At 37.5% G+C, this 17,954-nt stretch overlaps 1 pseudogene; it reads left to right on the top strand.

Annotated features, from left to right (window-relative positions):
- The first annotated feature begins 15,634 nt into the window (after window positions 1–15,634).
- On the top strand, window positions 15,635–17,301 carry LOC102266513 (ATP synthase subunit alpha, mitochondrial pseudogene; annotated as a pseudogene).
- Window positions 17,302–17,954: the final 653 nt, after the last annotated feature.

Genomic DNA, 17,954 nt, shown 5'->3' with positions numbered 1-17,954 from the left:
CTTCTTAGTATCTTCTGCTTCTGTTAGGTCCATACTCTTTCTGTCCTTTATTGTGCCCATCTTTGCATGAAATATTCCCTTGGTATCTCTAATTTTTTTTTGAAGCAATCTCTAGTCCTTCCCATTCTATTGTTTTCCTTTATTTCTTTGCATTGATCAGTGAGGAAGGCTTTCTCATCGCTCTTTGCTATTCTTTGGAACTCTGCTTTCAAATGGGTATATCTTTCCTTTTCTCCTTTGCCTTGTAGCTTCTCTTCTTTTCTCTGCTATTTGTAAGGCCTCCTCAGACAGACTTTTTGCCTTTTTTCATTGCTTTTCCTTGGGTATGGTCTTGATCCCTGCATCCTGTACAATGTCTCAAACCTCCATCCATAGTCCTTCAGGCACTTTGTCTATCAGATCTAATTCCTTAAATCTATTTCTCACTTCCACTGTATAATCAGAAGGGGTTTGATTTAAGTCATATCTGAATGGTCTAGTGGTTTTCCATACTTTCTTCTATTTCAGTCTGAATTTGGCAATAAGGAGTTCATGATCTGAGCCACAGTCAGCTCCTGGTCTTGTTTTTGCTGACTGTATAGAGCTTCTCCATCTTTGGCTGCAAAGAATATAATCAAACTGATTTCGGTGTTGACCATCTGGTGATGTACATGTGTAGACTCTTCTCTTGTGTTTTTGGAAGAGCGTGTTTGCTATGACCAGTGCGTTCTCCTGGAAAAACTGTATTAGCCTTTGCCCTGCTTCATTCTGTACTCCAAGGCCAAATTTGCCTGTTACTCCAGGTGTTTCTTGACTTCCTACTTTTGTATTCCAGTCCCCTATAATGAAAAGGACATCTTTTGTGTGTGTTAATTCTAGAAGGTCTTATAGGTATTCATAGAACCATTCAACTTCAGCTTCTTTAGCATTACTGGTTGGGGCATAGACTTGGATTACTGTGATTTTGAGTGGTTTACCTTGGAAACAAACAGAGATCATTTTGTCATTTTTTGAGATCTCATCCTAGTACCGCATTTTGGACTCTTGTTGACTCTGATGTCTAATTGATTTCTTCTAAGGGATTCCTGCCCACAGTAGTAGATATAATGGTCATCTGAGTTAAATTCACCCATTCCAGTCCATTTTAGTTTACTGATTTCTAAGATGTCAATGTTCACTCTTGCCATCTCCTGTTTGACTGCTTCCAATTTGCCTTGATTAATGGACCTAACATTCCATCAGACTTTACTTCCATCACCAGTCACATCCACACCTGGGTGTTGTTTTTGCTTTGGCTCCATCTCTTCATTCTTTCTGGAGTTATTTCTCCAGTAGCATATTGGGCACCTACTGACCTAGGCAGTTCATCTTTAGGTGTCCTCTCTTTTTGCCTTTTCATACTGTTCATGGGCTTCTAAAGGTAATAATACTGAAGTGGTTTGCCATTCCCTTCTCCAGTGGACCAAGTTTTGTGGTGCCCTCCCAGATACAAATTCTTTCTGTGTCCCCCGTTTCTTGTCTGTAGGATATAAACTTTGTTCATCCTCCTTGACCTTCCCCCAAGTCTCAAAGGGCAGATTCAAACAGTTGCTTACCAGCAACCTGAGGGATCTCATAAACAAAAGAGGAGCAGTCAAGAAACAACAGTGCAGCTGTGGGGCAGGATCCTGGTTCCTTCTCAAGGAATATACTTAACAGAATACTTTTGAATTCTTCTGGGGGAGCAAAGGCCCCACCCAGGTGGAAGATGGTAATTTTAGGCTGAGCACAAGCATCCTGGAACACTGCTCTCTTACGTCAGTTCACTTCAGTTGCTCAGTTGTGTCCCACCCTTTGCAACCCTGTGGACTGCAGCATGCCAGGCTTTCCTGTCCATCACCAACTCCCGGAGCTTGCTCAAACTCATGTCCATCAAGCCAGTGATGCCATCCAGTTATCTCATCCTCTGTCTTCCCCTTCTCCTTCTGCCTTCAATCTTTCCCAATATCAGGGTCTGTTCCAATGAGTCAATTCTTTGTATCCAGTGGCCAAAGTATTGGAGCTTCAGCTTCAGCATCAGTCCTTTCAATGAATATTCAGGACTGATTTTCTTTAGGATTGACTGGTTTGATCTCCTTGCAGTCCAAGGTGCTCTCAAGAGTCTTCTCCAACACCATAGTTTAAAAGCATCCATTCTTTGATGCTCAGCTTTCATTATGATTCAACTCTCACATCCATACATGACCACTGGAAAATCCATAGCTTTGACTAGACAGAACTTTGTTGGCAATGTCTCTACTTATTAATATACTGTCTAGGATTGTCTCACCACCAACCAGTCAGAAGAAAGTCTGCACACACAGAAGATAGCAATGACTCTGACCCACTTCCCAGATGATTCTTCCTTCAAAAACTTTCATAGTCAAGCAGAATATTTGGAATTGGTTTGGGAAATGAATTTACCTTCTTCTAAGATTCCTGCCCACTGAATAAAGCTACTTTTCCTTTCCAAGCAGCATTCATCTCTTGAGTATTGGCTTCTAAGTGGTGAGCAGCTGAACCTGAGTTCAGCAACATAAGGAAAACAGATTTTGGAGAAAGACTATTGTTCAGTCCTGACTCTACCACCTTGCTGGTGAACATGTTAGTTAATCTTTCCACCCCTATGATTTCTCATTTTTAAAGTGGAGATAATAATAGTACTTATCTCATAGTGTGTTGTGATAAAACGTATTCATACTTACAAAATTTGGGGAGGGAATTTGGCATATGATTATAGTTACTACCATATACGTATATATTGGTATGAGTTATTTAAATAAAAATCTAATTAACATTCCTCAGGAAATGATTGGTTTTGATTGCATCATAGAAAAGAGGATTAATTTAGGAGAGAATGCAGGTCCTTTTGGATTAAGAGACTCCCCAAGTATGGCTCGATAGGACACAATTATCTTAGTGTCTGATGTATCATTATATATCAGTAGTTATTCAATATGTTTGTGGAATAAATGACTGAGCAACTGAATGGATAAATTAACTATTAGCCAAAGAAAGAGAAAGGGAGATAGGTACACGACAAAAATAAAAATGCTTTCTTTTGCAATTTTGCCGTGTGCAGAAATGCTAGTTGACATATCACTGAAGTCACATAGACTTTGCTTTGGTCTTTGCAACAGGTCCCCTTGGTTTCTAAAGCCTAAAATTATATATAAACTGATGTGTCCAAAAATCTAAAAGACTAATCTTTCTCTCAATTTAGTTTCTCCATTCCCAAGTCTATCAAGGTCCAAACATAATTTTTAGCAGGTACACTTCATTTATTTTTTCTATACAATCCCCTAAGGGGACTTGGAGAAAAAGATAAGAAGGAAAAATGGTAATTTGTGATTGTGACTGCAATGACAATGGAAAGTATATTTAGGAGTAGTGATTCTGAAGACCTATGACTTTTATCACACTGTCTTCCTTCAGTTACTGTCTCAACTGAATTTCCAGATTCCCAGGTGTTGCCAAAATCTCTGTGCACTGATATTGAACAGAAATACAGAGACAGAGTTATGGAGGAGAAAGAAAGAGTGGCAGTATTTCTTTGCCAAGCAAAGGGGGAACACAGTAGGCTAGCACCTCATGAACTGTGCCCCTGCCTCCCCAGGGAATAGGAAGAGGTTATGTAGTCAGGAAGGGGTTTGTGATAAAGAGCAAGGCAGTAACAGTCTCTTCTTTCTTCTGCAAAGTTTCACAAGAGTGGGGTTGCTGACAAGATTAGGGTGTGTGCAGGGTCTTAGGTGATCTCCTAATCTTGATTTTCTCTGGTCCCTTTAATCTTGTCTCAGGTGGTTTTGTGGCTGCTCATCCTTTGATTAGTAACTGTTCAAATATGCTCTTTGGAACTTGGGAAAGGTCATGGAGGCTGAAGTCCTACTTACAAGAAATGGGTGACAGACAGGCCTCCATGCCCAGAAGCTCTACATGGTCCTACTCATAATCACAGGAAACACTTGAATAATTGCCCATTGAGATCCACTTTCATTCTGATGAGGATGGAAGGTTGAAATTTACCCCAACTCTTATTGATCTGTTTGACTTATCATATTACCCAAAAACTGTATTGATCACATCTGTCTGACAAAACTCCAAATATGTGTGATCCTAATCACTAGTTCTCTCTTGCCTGGACAAGAGGAGCTGAGTCTTGATCGAACAAGTCACTTTTCATGGTAAAATGTTCACTATAAATTCATGATGATCAATCTAAAACATTTTTTTCAGTACCTTTCTGCAATTCTATTCTATTTCTTTAGTTCATTCTCTCTCTCACTCTCCACAACTCTGTCTTTGTTCTCTGAACAAATGCAACACTATCTCCTTCTCCTCTCCTCCATCTTTCCTGGTGGCTCAGACAGTAAAAGCATCTGCATAAAATGCGGGAGACCTGGGTTCGATCCCTGGGTCAGGAAGATCCCCTGGAGAAGGAAATGGCAACCCACCCCAATACTCTTGCCTGGAAAATCCCATGGATGGAGAAGCCTGGTGGGCTACAATCCATGGGGTCGCAAAGAGTCAGACAGTACTGAGTGATTTCACTTTCTTTCTTGCTTTCTTTCTTTTCTCCTTTCTTCACAGCTCAGTCATTCTACCCCTTATCCCTTCTCACAAATAGAGGAATGCCTCTTCTGGTTCCTAAATCAGTTGCTCCAAGGAACACTCCTTGTTATTTCTTCATTCCTCATAAGCCATATAGAATTCATCACCAAATTCTGTTCGTTTTGCCTCATAAATAATAGCTCTCAAACAAGTCTTCTTTCCATATTCAATTAGCATGGTTCAAGGAGAAGTCATTTCTCCCACTTGAACTACTGCCATTGCTTCCCAACCAGTCTCACAGAATCCACTCGTGCATGCTGCATACTAAGTCACTTCAGTCATCTGACTCTCTACAAACTTATGGACTATAGCCCACCAGGCTTTTCTGTCCATGGAATTCTCCAGGCAAGAATACTGGAGTGAGTAGCCATTCCCTTCTCCAGGGGATCTTCCCAACTCAGGGATCAAAGCCAGGTGTCCTGCATTGCTGGCAGATTCTTTACCATCTGAGTCACCAAGGAAGTCCCAGCATCCATTCAATAACTCCTAATAATACAGTCTATTCTTTTAAAAAGTTTTAAAATGTTTTTCATTGTAGTATTGTATCACTGTATACGGAAAACTGCACAAAGTGTGAATATACAGTAAAATACATTATTACAAATCCAGTACCTCTTTAACCACCACCTAATAAAAAAGACATTGACAACACTGAAGCCCACCTAATGCTCCCTTACCTTTCCCTTCTTCCTCACTCATAGTAAAACTACTATCCTAACATCTAACACCATACATTAGTCTTGCCAGCTTTTAACTTTATGCAAAGAGAATGATGCTGTATGTCTTTCTGGGTCTGGCTTATTTTATTTATTTAACATTATGTGCTTTAAGTTCATCCATGTAGTAGTATTCAGTCATAGTCTGTTCATTCTCCTTTTATTTAGAAACTCATTGGGTATTTAAGTGACAATTTAGTTATTCATTCTACTCTTGATGAACATTTGGTCTACTCTTGATGAACCACACAGGGCCATTAAGAACAGTAAACTACTGTTTATGTCTCATGCTACACATGTACAAAATTTCTCCTGGACCCATTCATTCTAGTCACAATAAAGTGACTTTTCCTAATGCAGCTCTAATTCTCTTGTTAATCTCTCAATGACTTTCAATAACTTTTAATTTGGCCTACAAAATCCTGCATAATCTGGATTCTCTCCTTCCAGAGCCTCTTCCTGAATCATGCCTTCTTTGCGCCATGTTCTTTTTTATTTTCTGAAATGGGAAGCATACCTTCCTGTCACAGGGTCTTTTACAGATCCTTCTTCTTGACCACAGAGCTACTCTTCTGCCTTCTCCCCTAGCTTAGTCAGTTTTTGTTGTGATCTCAATTCTGTCCTCAGACCTACAGGGAAGCTTTCTTTAACACCCATCTCCAATTAATTTTCATAGCATCACAATTTTCTTTTTTTGGCCTCTCTGCATAGAATGTGGGATTTTAGTTCTTCAACAAGAGGTCAAACTTCTGCCCTCTGAAGAGGAAGCATGAAGACTTAACCACAGGACTGCCAGGGAGGTCCTGAAACTGTCTTTCTTATCATTTTCTCACAATTGTAATTTAGTCCTCTTTGATTAACATCTATATTCCCCTCCCCAACACTAGATCATCAGTTTCAAGAGAACAATTGTTTGGGCTCTAGATTTCATCATAGCCTTCTGCTTGGACCATAATAACAGCTCACTCAATCACTCAATGAATCAAATTAAAATTGAGACCAAGTATCACAGAACCAGAGTTAGAGTCAACTAAATCAGTTTCTGAGAGGCTTATCAAAACAAGGACAACAGTAACCTAGAACTCTCCTCCTCATTTTTCTAATTTCAAGAATCTGTCACCATGCTCATTATATTACTTAAAATCAGGATTGGTTTGTTTCATATACATACATTTTTTATTGTGGTATAATTGACATATATTAGTTTCAAGTGTACAACATAATGATTGATATTTGTATACACAGTAAAATAATAACCATATGTGTAGCTAACATCTATTACCACAATGTTAAGATTGTTTTCTTGTGATGAGAACTTTTGAGATTTACTTTTAGCAACTTTCAGATATACACCACAATGCTATTGACTATAGTCACAATGCTGTACATTATATTCCCATGATTTATTATTTTGTAACAGGATGTTTGTCCTTCTTGACTCACTTTACCCATTTCACTCAACAACACCCCCATCCCCCAACAACCTCCCCTTGGGAAACCAACAATCTGTTCTATATATAAGTGTTACTTCATTTTGCTTGTTCATTTATCTTAATTTTTAGACTTCACATATGAGTCAAATCATATGGTATTTGTGTATCTTTGTCTATTTCATATAACATAACACCCTCAAGTTTCATCCATGTTATTGAAAATTAGATTATTCTTTTTTGTGGCTGAACAGTGTTCCATGTTATATATAATCACATCTTCTTTATCTATACATTCACTGCTGGACAGTTAGGTTGTTTCCATATGCTAATTATCACATATAAAACTGCAATGAACTTAAGGGTGCATATATCCTTTTGAATTAGTGTTTTTGTTTTCTTCAGCTATATAACCAGAAGTGAAATTGCTGGATCATGTAGTAGTTTTATTTTTAGTTTTTGTTTTTTGTTTTTTAAGAAACACCACAATGTTTTCCATAATGACTGCACCCCAACAGGGCACAAAATTCCCTTTTCTCTACTTCCTTGCTATTACTTTCTATTTCTTATCTATTTGATAATAACAGTTCTGACAAGTGTGAGGTGATATTTCACTGTGGCTTTGATTTGCATTTCCTTAATTATTAGTGATATTAATCATCTTTTCATGAGCCTGACAGTCATCTGTGTATTTTCTTTAGAAATATGTCTATTCCTCTGCCCCTTTTAAATTGGATTGTTTGTTTTTTCATTGTTGAATAGTATGAATTTTTATATGCTTTGGATATTAACCTCTTCTCAGATACATAATTGCAAAATTTTTCTCCCTTTCTGCTTTTTTGTTTTGTTGATGGTTTTATTTTCTCCACAGAAACTTTAGCTTTATATAATCTCACTTGTTTACTTTTATTTTTGTTGCCTTTACATTTGGAGTCAGATTCCCCCCAGAAAACATTGCCAAGATTGATGTCAAAAGCATACCACCTATGTATTCCTCTAGGACTTTTACGGTTTCAGGTTTTATATTCAAGTCCTTAATCAACTTTGAGTGAACTTTTGTGTATTGTCTAAGACATGTATGCATGCATGCTCAGTCACTCAGTCATGTCTGACTCTGTGCTACCCCATGGACTGTTGGGCGCCAGGCTCCTCTCCATGGTATTTTCCAGGCAAGAATACTGGAGTGGGTTGCAATTTCCTACACCAAGATGTCTTTCCAACCCAGGGACTGAACCCACATTTCTTTCTTTTTTTTTACATTTTAAATTTAAATTTATTTATTTTAATTAGAGGCTAATTACTTTACAATATTGTATTGGTTTTGCCATACATCAACATGAATCCGCCACGGGTGTACACGTGTTCCCAATCCTGAACCCCCTCCCACCTCCCTCCGCATACCATCCCTCTGGGTCATCCCAGTGCACCAGCCCCAAGCATCCTGTATCCTGCATCAAACCTGGACTGGCGGTTCATTTCTTATATGATATTATACATGTTTCAATGCCATTCTCCAAAATCATCCCCCCGCCCCCTCCCACAGAGTCCAAAAGACTGTTCTATACATCTGTGTCTCTTTTGCTGTCCTGCATACAGGGTTATTATTACTATCTTTCTAAATTCCATATATATGCGTTAGTATACTGTATTGGCGGAGAAGGCAATGGTGCCCCACTCCAGTACTCTTGCCTGGAAAACTCCATGGATGGAGGAGCCTGGTAGGCTGCAGTCTATGGGGTCGCAAAGAGTCGGAAACGACTGAGCGACTTCACTTTCACTTTTCACTTTCACGCATTGGAGAAGGAAATGGCAACCCACACCAGTGTTTCTGCCTGGAGAATCCCAGGGATGGTGGAGCCTGATGGGCTGCTGTCTATGGGGTAGCACAGAGTCGGACACAACTGAAGCGACTTAGCAGCAGCAGCAGCAGCATACTGTATTGGTGTTTTTCTTTCTGGCTTACTTCACTCTGTATAATCAGCTCCAATTTCATCCACTTCATTAGAACTGATTCAAATGTATTCTTTTTAATGGCTGAGTAATACTCCATTGTGTAGATGAACCACATCTTTCTTATCCATTCATCTGTTGATGGACATCTAGGTTGCTTCCATGTCCTGGCTATTATAAGCAGTGCTGTGATGAACATTGGGGTACACGTGTCTCTTTCAATTCTGGTTTCCTCGGTGTGTATGCCCAGCAGTGGGATTGCTGGGTCGTATGGCAGGCCACCATCACCCTAATACCAAAACCTGACAAAGATGCCACAAAAAAAGAATACAGGCCAATATCACTGATGAACACAAATGCAAAAATCCTTAACAAAATTCTAGCAATCAGAATCCAACAACACATTAAAAAGATCATACACCATGACCAAGTGGGCTTTATCCCAGGGATGCAAGGATTCTTCAATATCTGCAAATCAATCAATGCAATTATACACCAATTGATTTGTACACCACATCAACAAATTGAAAAATAAAAGCCATATGATTATCTCAATAGATGCAGAGAAAGCTTTTGACAAAATTCAACATTCATTTATGATAAAGAACTCTCCAGAAAGCAGGAATACAAGGAACATACCTCAACATAATAAAAGCTATATATGACAAACCCACAGCAAACATTATCCTCAATGGTTAAAAATTGAAAGTATTTCCCCTAAAGTTGGGAACAAGACAAGGGTGCCCACTCTTACCACTACTATTCAACATAGTTTTGGAAGTTTTGGCCCCAGCAATCAGAGCAGAAAAAGAAATAAGAGGAATCCAAATTGGAAAAGAAGAAGTAAAACTCTCACTGTTTGCAGATGACATGATCCTCTACATAGAAAACCCTAAAGACTCCACCAGAAAATTACTAGAGCTAATCAATGAATATAGTAAAGTTGCAGAATATAAAATCAACATAGAGAAATCCCTTGCATTCCTATACACTAATAATGAGAAAATAGAAAGAGAAATTAAGGAAACAATCCCATTCACAATTGCAATGAAAAGAATAAAATACTTAGGAATATATCTACCTAAAGAAACTAAAGACCTATATATAGAAAACTATAAAACACTGGTGAAAGAAATCAAAGAGGACACTAATAGATGGAGAAATATACCATGTTCATGGATCAGAAAAATCAATATAGAGAAAATGAGTATACTACCCAAAGCAATCTATAGATTCAATGCAATCCCTATCAAGCTACCAACGGTATTTTTCACAGAGCTGGAACAAATAATTTCACAATTTGAACCCACATTTCTTGCATTTCCTGCAATGGCAGGTGGATTCTTTACCACTGTGCCATGGTAAGACAGTAGTCTAATTTTATTCTTCATATGTAACTGTCCAGTTTTACCAACACCATTTAGTAAAAAGACTATCCTTTACCTGTTATGCAATCTGCACACATTTGTCATAAATTAATTGACCGTATATGCATGGGTTTCTTTCTGTGAATATTCGTTGATCTATAAATCTGTTTTTATGTCAATGCCATATTGTTTGATGACTATAGTTTTGTAATGTCATGAAATCAAGAAGTATAATGCCTCCATCTTTGTCCTTGCTCAATACTGCCTTGGCTCTTCAGAGTCTTTTGCAGTTTCATACAAATTTTAAGAGTGTTTTCTTTAATAGTTCTGTGAAAAAAGACATTGGAATTTTGATAGGGTTTGCATTGAATATGCAGATTTCTTTGAAAACTTTGGTCCATTCAATGATATCAGTTCTTCCAATCCATAAGCACAGAATACCTTTCCATTTATTTTTGTCTTCTTCAATTCCTTTCATCAATGTCTTATAAATTTTATTGTACAATTCTTTTATTTATTGGTTAAAATTTTGGGGTAAATTTTTATGCAATTTTAATTAATTATTATTTATTTATGACTTCACTGGGTCTTTGTTAATTTGTTCTGGCTTTCTCCAGTTGCTAAAAACTGGTGCCACTCTTCACTGAGGTGCACTGGCTTCTCATTGTGGTGGCTGCTCTTGTTGTGGAGCATGGAGCCTGGAGGGCTACAGTCCACGGGGACACAAAGAGTTGGACAAGACTAAGCAACAAAGCAGCAGTATCCATTCTATGTCTTTTGATGGAAGAATTTATTACATTTGCATTTAAAATAATTACTGATAGATATGTACTTCCCACCATTTTATAACTGTTTAAAATGTTATTTAAATATTGCCAATTGCACATGATATTTTATGGGCAGATTTATGTGTCTTTTCTTAAAATATAACTTAAGCATAAGAATATATTTGTATACTTCCCTCTTGATGACATGATAATCTTGGAGCCTCCAACTATTTGGTCCTCTCCAGTACAGTTCTAAGGTAAAGACAGAATTCTCACTGCCAACAGTTTTCCTGTGGTAAAACTGTGCAGGGCTTAGATCATCCTCAAATTATCATAGCAATATTTTTTTAGTGAGAGAATAATGAAAAAATAATGAACAAAAACATAAATTACCATCTCAGAAATAAGGCTCTACTGTATGTGTGAAAAGTAAATGAATAAATAGGAAGTGTATCTTCTGGGTTTGATATTTTACATGAATTTTTCATTTCTTTATTGTTAATATTCTTAGTTGATATTTTTAATCATATAGGATATTTGTTGAAAGTAATTTTTTAATTATAGCATCATAGTTTCTATCAGCTTCTAGATAAATATAAATACTTTTGCATATTTTGCATATGCTTTAGAATGAGTGGATGTTCAAAGTTAAGAAATTACTTTAATTCTTGGGTTACTTAGATACCAAATAGAGACTAATTTTAATTATTAAATGTTAAACAAAATAAAAATTAAAACATAACTAAGATAAATGATATTTAGAGATTATATTTTTAATTTAAATTTGTATTTTAATTTAATTTATATATGTATTTATATATTTACCAGATCTTCTTTAAACATTTCTCTGTTGATGGACATTTAAGTTACTTCCATGTCCTGGCTATTGTAAATAGTGCTGTAATAAACATTGGGGTGCATTTTTTTTTTTAAATTATGGTTTTATCTGGGCATATACCTGAAAGTGGGATTGCTGGTACATATGGTAGTTCTATTTTTAGTTTTTTAAGGAACTTCACACTGTTCTCCCTAGTGGCTGTACCAATTTACATTCTTGCAAAGTGTAGAAGGCTTCCCTTTTCTCCACACCCTCTCCAGCATTTATTCTTTATAGATTTTTTTCCATGATGGCCATTTTGATCAGTGTGAGGTAATAACTCATTGTAATTTTGATTTGCATTTCTCTAATAATTAGTGATGTTGAACACCTTTTCACATGCTTTTTGACCACCTATATGTCTTTGCTAAAGAAATGTCTACTTAGATCTTCCAGTTTTTTATTCAGTTATTTGTTTTTTGATATGGAGTAACATGTATATTTTTATTCTCTTGTGAGTTGCTTCATTTGCAACTTTTCTCATTCTGAGGGTTGTCTTTCTGTTTTATTTATGATTTCCTTTGCTGTGCAATAGAGATTACACATAATTGAATACATGGATTTATTTTGAACTTTTAATTATTTGAGTTAAACAATCTAAAAACTGGCTTTGTTGCTAAAGGTTTTTTTGGCCTCACTTGTGGCCTTTGTCTTTAATTTTTCCAGAAAATGGTTTAAAAGGAAGTTTTCAAGGAAAATAAAATTTATTTTTTAACTTCATATATTGTAGAGGTAATAATTTGAAAAATGTAAAGATTACCTGGATAACAGGTAATTCATCATCTTTAATATTATTTGTTGTATTAGATATTTTCTAATACCTCTTTAACATTCTATACTTATTTGATTCTTTTTTGATTTTTAGCCTCTGATTCTAATGAGATCAGGGTAAGTGGAATTGTATCTTACTATATATCCCTCTGGAGGAGGGGATGGCAACCCACTCCAGTATTCTTGCCTGAAGAATCCCCATGGAGAGAAGAGCCTGGTGGGCTGCAGTCCATGGGGTTGCAAAGAGTTGGACACGACTTTGAAACTAAGCACATATATCCCTCTAGTGGCTAGAATTTAAAAGGAGTGCAATATTAAGAAAGAAAAAGAATCACAATTGTTCCAAAGAAAGAATATGCCTTTAGAGAAGGAAAAGGACCAAGAAGAACAGAAAGTAAGTGAACTAGCAAGTGAGGGAAAAATTAGATAAGAAGTCACGTAGGTAGAATAGGTAGATGAGAGGATCTAAGGATTCAGTCTTTTCCAAGCAGATATTGCACCAGGAACTTATCATGTATTTTCTCACTTAATGTTCACAAAAGCTCCACAAAGAGGATACAGGCAAAAAAGTTGAATCTTATCGGGTAAAATAACATAATCAAATCATACTGTTAGAATAAACATTGATGATTAAGTAGATGGAAGTTTTCCTTTATTTCTTATAAGGTGGCAATTTCCTGTTGATTCAACAACTGGATAAGCAGGAGTATGATAAATGAATGTGACAGGGCCACCACCCTAACACACACCTATCTACCTACTTATAGTTCTTGTAGAACTGGAAGTAAGGGGTGGAGTTCATTGATGACATCTATGTTCTTTGCTCCAAACATGAAGCTTAAATAGGTGGAGGAAAAAGAGAGAGAGAAAAAAAAAAAAAAAAAAACCCACAACCAGTTCTATAAAATGCAGCATTCACATGCAGGAATTCTTCACTATCTTTGATTAAGAGAGATAAGAGTTTCATCTATCGCATATGCCTGCTGTTTCTTATTTTTCTTTAGCTATTTTCATGACCTGTAATACTGTATCTATAGCCAAAGGCTAGGGATGGGCTATTTAGGAAAACAGTGCACAGGTTCCAGGCAGTATCCAGACACTGTGAAGAACTTCAAAGACATGTCTTAGGCAATGAAATAAGACAGGTGCTAGGGAGTGCTTTTTAAATTCTGAAAACTGCTTGCAAAAATCTAGAGCTTATTGCTTTCTAAACTAATTGTTTTTCTTTTCCTTTTTTTTTTTTTTAGTTTTTAAAGGCGCTTCTAATAGACATTAAAAAAAAAAAAAAAATCCTGTAAGGTAGATCTTGCTAGTAGATCTTTGCTAGTCTAACTGAATATCAAACTTAGGATTTTGAATAGGTTGATATTTTTTCTTTAAAATACCATTAAGTATGATAAAAAATTTATGGAGTTCTTTCCTTAGACTATGTCCTCAATGGATTATTTATTGATCTTTCAAGGTCCATCAATTGTTCTGCTTCTTGGTACTATTTGTATACTTCTGTTATCCTTTTATAAGATTTTAATTCCTTTTGAAGAAATTGTTCTATTTATTATGATACTTTTATTTTTAAAAGTAAAAGTAGTATTGACAAGTCAAAAAAGTCAAAATGTATAAGGAATACATTCATAATCTCTATCTTCTCCCTTCAATCCTGTCCCAAAATATAACTTATGTGATCAAATTGGAGGGTAATCTCCAAAACTTTCTTTCTTTTCATACAAATATATACAGAATTTATTTCCTTTTTATTGCTTACTCCACATAGAATTCTGTAACTCAAAAAAAAAAAAAAAAAAAAAAAAAAAACAACTTACTTATTGTAGATATCTTCCCATAAATTACTTACGTCTAACTTCTTCTTAGTAGGAGCATATTATTCCATACTATGGATGCTTTGTTGCTGTTATTGTTCAGTCACTAAATCATGTCTAACTCTGTGATCTTATGGGATGCAACATGCCAGACTTCTGGGTCCTTCACTGTCTCCCAGAGTTCACTCAAATTCATGTCCTCTGAGGTGGTGATGCTATCTAACCTTCTCATCCTCTGTCACCCCCTTCTCCTTTTGCCTTCAATATTTCCCAGATTCAGGGTCTTTTCCCATGAGTCAGATCTTTTCATCAGGTGGCCAAAGTATTGGAGCTTCATCTGCAGCATCAATCCTTCCAATGAATATTCCAGGGCTGATTTCCTTTAAGATTGACTGGTTTGATCTCCTTACAGTCCAGTGGGTGCTCAAGAGTCCTCCAGCACCACAATTCAAAAGCGTCAATTCTTTGGCACTCAGCCTTCTTTATAGTCCAACTCTCATATCCATACATGGCTACTAAAAATACTATACCTTTGACTATGTGCACCTTTGTTGGAAAAGTGATGTCTCTGCTCTAATATACTTTCCAGGCTTGTCATCACTCTCCTTCCAAGGGCCAAATGTCTTAATTTCATGGTTGCAGTCACTGTTCACAGTGATTTTGGAGACCAAGAACAGAAAATCTGTCACTGCTTCCACTTTTCCCCCTCTATTTGCCATGAAGTGATGGGACCGGATACCATGATCTTAGTTTTTGTAACAGTGAGTTTTAAGCTAGCTTTTTCACTCTCATCTTTCACCCTCATTAAGAGGCTCTTGAGTTCCTCTTTACTTTCTGCCATTATAGTGGTATCATCTGCATATCTGAGGTTATTGATATTTCTCCCAGCAATCTTGATTCCAACTTATAATTCATCCAGTCTGGCATTTCACATGATGTACTCAACATAGAAATTAAATAAACAGCCTTGTCATACCCCTTTCCCATTTTGAATGAGTCAATTATATGACACAAATAAATAGATATCCCATGTTCTTGAGTTGTAAGAATTAATACTGTTAAAGCGGCCATACTACCCAAAACAAACTACAGATTCATTCCAACGTCTATCAAAATACTCATGACATTCTTCATAGAACTAGAACAAACAATCCCAAAGTTTGTAATAGAATCACCGAATATACAAAGCATCTTGAGAAAGAACAATAAGAAAGAGATATCACATTTCCTGACTTCAAATTATACTACAAAGCCACAGTCATCAAAACAGTAGGGTGGTCAGTGGATCTCAAGGCTGTGGCTGCAGAGGAAGCACCTGAGGAGGAGCTGCAAAGATGCTGTCCGTGCTCATGGCCATGGCCGTACCCATGCCTTCCCTTTGTGAGCCAGGCTGGTCTCCAAAAATGCTTTGGGATCATCCTTCATTGCTGCAAGGAACCTCCATGCCTCTAACTCTTGTCTTCAGAAGACTGGCACTGCTGAGGTGTCCTCTGTTCTTGAAGAGCGTATTCTTGGAGCTGATACCTCTGTTAACCTTGAAGAGACTGGGCATGTTTTAAGTATTGGTGATTATATTGCCCGGGTATTTGGGCTAAGAAATGTTCAAGCAGAAGAAATGGTAGAATTTTCTTTAGGTTTAAAGGGTATGTCTCTGAACTTGGAGTCTGACAACGTTGGTGTTGTTGTGTTTGGAAGTGATAAACTAATTAAGAAAGGAGATATTGTGAAGAGAACTGAAGCTATTGTAGATGTTCCAGTCAGTGAGGAGCTGCTGGGTCGTGTAGTCTATGCCCTTGGTAATGCCACTGATGGAAAGTGTCCAATTGGTTCCAAGGCCCGAAGACGAGTTGGCTTGAAAGCCCCTGGGGTCATTCCTCGAATCTCTGTGTGGGAACTAACACAAACTGGCATTAAGGCTGTGGACAGCTTGGTGCTGATTGGTCATGGTCAGTGTGATCTGGTTATTGGTGACCGATAGACTGGCAAAACACCAATTGCCAGAAACATCATTAACCAGAAATGATTCAATGATGGAACTGATGAAAAGAAGAAGCTGTACTGTATCCATGTTGCTATTGGTCAAAAGAGATCCACTGTTGCCCAGTTGGTGAAGAGACTTAAAGATGCAGATGCCATGAAGTATACTATTGTGGTTTCAGATACTGCTTCAGATGCTGCCCCACTTTAGTACCTGGCTCCTTACTCTGGATGTTCAATGGGAGAATATTTTAGGGATAATGGCAAACATGCTTTGATTGTTTATGATGACTTATCCAAACAGGCAGTTGCTTATCATCAGATATCTATGGTGCTCTGCCCACCGCCCAGTCATGAGGCCTGTCCTCGTGATGTGTTCTACCTGCACTCCCATATACTGGAGAGAGCAGCTAAAATGAACGATGCTTTTGATGGTGGCTCGTTAACTGCTCTACCACTCACAGAAGCACAAGCTGGTGATGTGTCTGCTTACATTCCAACAAATGTCATTTCCATCACTGACAGACAGATCTTCTTGGAAACAGAGTTGTTCTACAAAGGTATCCTCCCTGCCATTAATGTTGGTTTGTCTGTGTCCCATGTCAGATCTGCTGCCCAAACCAGGGTCATGAAACAGGTGGCAGGTGCCATGAAACTGGAGTTGGCTCAGAATCGTGAGGTTGCTGCTTTTGCCTAGTTCGATTCTGACCTTGATGCTGCCACTCAACAACTCTTGAGTCATGGTGTGCATTTGACTGAGCTGCTGAAGCAAGGACAATATTCTCCTATGGCTATTGAAGAGCAAGTGGCTGTTATCTATGCGGGTGTCAGGGAGTATCTTGACAAGCTGGAGCCCAGCAAGATCACAAAATTTGAGAATGCTTTCTTGCCTCATGTTATCAGCCAACATCAAGCCCTGTTGGGCAAAACCAGGACCAATGGAAAGTTCTCAGAAGAGACAGATGCAAAGCTGAAAGAGATTGTAACAAACTTCTTGGCTGGATTTGAAGCTTAAACTCCTGTGGATTCACATCAAATGCCAGTTTGGTTTTGTCATTGTTTCTTCTAGTTCAGCCTGTTTAATACATGTTATTGAGATAACTGCACAGCTACATGCAAAGAATAAAAATGGACCACTTTATCATATCATATACAAACATAAACTAAAAATGAATTAAATATTTAAATGAAAACATAAATCTCCTAGAAGAAAATACAGGCATAACCTCTTTGACATCAATCTTAGCAACATTTAAAAAATTTGTCTCCTCAGGCAAGGACAACAAAAAGCAAAAATAAACTAATAGGACTACATCAGACTAAAGGCTTTTCACAGCAGAGGAAGCCACCAGCAAAATTAAAAGGCGACCCACAGAATGGAAGAAGTTATTTGTGAATGATATCTCTGATAGGAGATTGATATCCAAAAATACAAAGAAATACATAAACTTAACATAAAGAAAGAAGGACATGGCAACCCACTCCAGTATTCTTGCCTAAAGAATCCTGTGGACAGAGGAGCCTGGTGGGCTGCTGTCCATGGGGTTGCACAGAGTTGGACACGACTGAAGTGACTTAGCATGCGTGCATGCATTGGAGAAGGAAATGGCGACCCACTCCAGTATTCTTGCCTGGAGAATCCCAGGGATGGAGGAGCCTGGTGGGCTGCTGTCTGTG

This window comes from Bos mutus, chromosome 5 (assembly GCF_027580195.1).
Source record: "Bos mutus isolate GX-2022 chromosome 5, NWIPB_WYAK_1.1, whole genome shotgun sequence".
NCBI lineage: Eukaryota > Metazoa > Chordata > Mammalia > Artiodactyla > Bovidae > Bos > Bos mutus.
This window is presented reverse-complemented; position numbering and strand designations above follow the sequence as displayed.